Genomic DNA, 3,640 nt, shown 5'->3' with positions numbered 1-3,640 from the left:
CTCCTTTCCACTGACATTGGCTGGGGTATCTGTGAGGATGTAAGTGATGTATTATGCTTCAAGTGCATGACATTTGTACTTCCCTAGCTTCCCCTCTAAGGTTGGTGTTTCCCTGCCAGCTTTTATTGTGTATGGTGATGTATTGTGGGATTGTTAGTTTCCCTATGCTGTGTATGCTTTGGTGATGGGTGTCCATGCAGGGCTGGTCGGGGTGTCCATATATTAGTATGGCATGCAGGGCTTGGCATTGGGGTTAGTGAGATGTGTAGGTGGAGTGTGTGGGATGGAGTGGAGTGATGGGAGTGAGGGTGAAGGTGTGAGATGGGAAGCAGGTATTGAGGGGGTGATAGGTAGTAAATATTGACTTACCAATGTCCAGTCCTCCAGCGAGTCCCTCAGGATGCAGTATTGCCAGTACTTGTTCCTCCCATGCTGTGAGCTGTGGGGGAGGAGATGGGGTCCACTGCAGTCCCTCTGTATGGTAAGCTGTTGTCTTGCTGCTATGGAACGTACCTTCCCCCGTAGGTCGTCCCACCTCTTCTTGATGTCGTCCCTTGTTCTTGGGTGCTGTCCCATGGCGTTGACCCTGTCCACAATTCTCTGGCATAGCTCCATCTTCGTTGATAAAGTTATCTGCTGTACCTGTGCTCCAAAGAGCGGTGGCTCTACCCTGACAATTTCCTCCACCATGACCCTTAACTCCTCCTCAGTGAAACGGGTGTGCCTTTGTGGTGCCATGGGTGATGTGTGATGTGTGCTGGTGAGGGTGTGTTGCGTCATGTGGTGGGGTATGTGATGTGGAGTGCGTGAGGGGTGTATGGGTGTAAGTGGTGTATGTGTCTAGTTGTCTCTGTGCTCTTCTTCTCAGTCTCCAGGTGGCAATGTTGGGTAATGTGGTGGAGTGTGTGATGTGGCGTGAGGGGTATATGGGTGTAAGTGGTGTGTGTGTCTAGTTGTCTCTGTGATCTTCTTCTCAGTCTTCTGGTGGCCATTGGTGTTCATAAGGGGTTATGGGTAATGTGGGTGTGTGTTTTATAGTGGTATGGGTGTGTGGGTGTGGTGTGTGTATGGATGTAAGGTGTGTGTATTTGGAATAGGCCAATGTTGTTTTGTTTTGTTTGTGTGTCATAATATGGTGAACAGATATCCGCCACCGCGGCGGTATGTTGGTGGCTGCCAGCGTGGGGGTAAGCAGGATTTACCACCAATGTCATAATGAAGGCCAATATGTTAATATGTTTTTATGCATGCCCACATTTTGAAGATGTTGGAATTGAGGCACAGAAATGAAGATTTGCCTGGAATCTTGCAATTTTGGTGAGCTGGAGAAACCAGGAATTACTGACCGCTGCAGAGGCAAATAATATTATTTAATCATTCCTTGTTTTTCCAATTGCAGCTTCAAAAGAAAAACGCATGAATCTACAAATCCCAGTAGTCTAGGGGATAACAAACTATAAACATTTGACTTAAATAAAGCAATCACTATTAACCAAGTCCACAACAACATATAGGGGGTCATTCTAACCCTGGCGGTCCAAGACCGCCAGGGCTAAAATGACGGGGGCACTGCCAACAGGCTGGCGGTGCCCCGCTGGGCATTCTGACCACGGCGGTTTGACCGCGGTCAGAAGTGGAAAACCGGCGGTCTCCCGCCGGTTTTCCGCTGGCCATTTGAATCCTCCATGCGCCGCCATGGGGATTCTGACAGCCCATACCGCCATCCTGTTCCTGGCGGTTCGCCCGCCAGGAACAGGATGGCGGTATGGGTTGTCGTGGGGCCCCTGGGGGCCCCACAAAGAATTTCACTGTCTGCATTGCAGACAGTGAAATTCGCGACGGGTGCCACTGCTCCCGTCGCACCTTCCCACTTCATGGAACTCTTGCCATTTTGCTTATTCCATTCTAGAGAAGTGACTACATCATTGAGAATAAAAAAGGAGATGGGAAATACAGAAATATTAAACAAAGGTGGCCGAAATATCCCCTCTAACAACAAATAACAAAGTAGCACACAAGAAAGTTACTTAACATTGCTAAAATATTTTAGAGGTTAAAATCATAAATATCCTTGAAATTTCACAGCAGTGTGCTTGATTCGTGCTGCATCTTAACCCTAATTGACTAGCTAGCTAACTCAGCTAAATCGAGTTTAGAGAAAACAGCCACTCGCGCTAAAGCTGACACTAATTCATGTAAATTAGGTAGATGATGATCAATCCGAATCTCTCCAATCAGACTCCTCATTTTGACACGTCTTAGCCTGTCTGATCTTTTTAATGGGAGCACTACTGGAGAAACCCAGGGAGAATAGTTCAATGATTTCTTTGTCACATAAATCATCCAAAATAGATTTAAGTTTGGGTCTGCAAATTAGCTGAACACTGCAAACCCTATGAAGCACAGGCATCGCATTAACATTCATTATAATTTTATGCTTGAAGCCAAAGATCTTTCTCGATTTATTGCTGAATACTTTTAGGTAACTGTATTTCAATAATGTTCTGTATGTATCATTTTCACTTTTAATCCCAACAGAATAAACATTTGGTAAGGCCATCCGAGAATGGGATCATCCTTTTCTGCTATGTAAATCTTCCCTTTGGCTTTCCTGCTAGAGAAATCTAAATTATCCAATAAAATCAGTTTTGTGGCCAGTTGGATATCATTTTTCCCAACCCTGACTTCTATCTTTTTTTTGTGAATAATGCTGTACCACACACAAGAATGAACCATCACCTCCACCTCCATTCTTAACACACATTTAGTTATATCACATTTGACACACAATACATGTTTGGAGTTGAACTCATCATTCATTGTTGCATTATACTGTTCCTCATTGCTAACCATATTAATTTGGGCATTGCACTTGCTTGACAGGACACACCAAAATGCCCTTTGTGTCTAGAGTGATCACAAATTTTGTCTATTGCTGGAAATCCTTTAAAATTTCCAGCATGGTAAAACTGCCACAGTAGATAAGGGACTTTTTGTCATTTTTCTCTTTTTCTTCTCATGTGTCCCAGTCTCACCCTATTTGTTTTACCTTTAATCTACCATCTCTCCTTAAAGCATTGATCTCAGATGGGATGTCCGGTTTCTTACAAATACTCGCATTTAAGTCAATGTTCCCTCTAATTTCACAAAAAAATTTTTCTGACTGTTTGATAAATTTAGCTATGTTAACAGTAGTATTTAGTGCACACTAGATTAAATATTGTACCTATCCATTACTACTTTCACCTTTGTGCCAAATCATTGAGATTGACTGTCTGGTGGCCTAGTCAAAGTATTTCCAGGTTGTTCAAGAGGTGTAAGATGTAGTGTCTTGCATGATTTAGAACAGAACCTTTCTGACTCCCCGAGGACTCTCTATCAGTGTGATGTGATCGCTAGAATAGAATGAATGAGAGCTATGTGTCGAATGTTGAAGTTCACAGGTACACATGTTGGAATAAAGATGTGTGATTTGCAGCTATGTGTGTGGCCTAGTCATTCAGCAGGTACCCAGCTGGGAAGACACTACGGGGGTTATTCTAACTTTGGAGGAGGTGTTAATCCGTCCCAAAAGTGACGGAAAAGTGACGGATTTACCACCAGCCGTATTACGAGTCCATTATATCCTATGGAACTCGTA

Source organism: Pleurodeles waltl, chromosome 3_1 (genome assembly GCF_031143425.1).
Source record: "Pleurodeles waltl isolate 20211129_DDA chromosome 3_1, aPleWal1.hap1.20221129, whole genome shotgun sequence".
Lineage (NCBI taxonomy): Eukaryota > Metazoa > Chordata > Amphibia > Caudata > Salamandridae > Pleurodeles > Pleurodeles waltl.
This window is presented reverse-complemented; position numbering follows the sequence as displayed.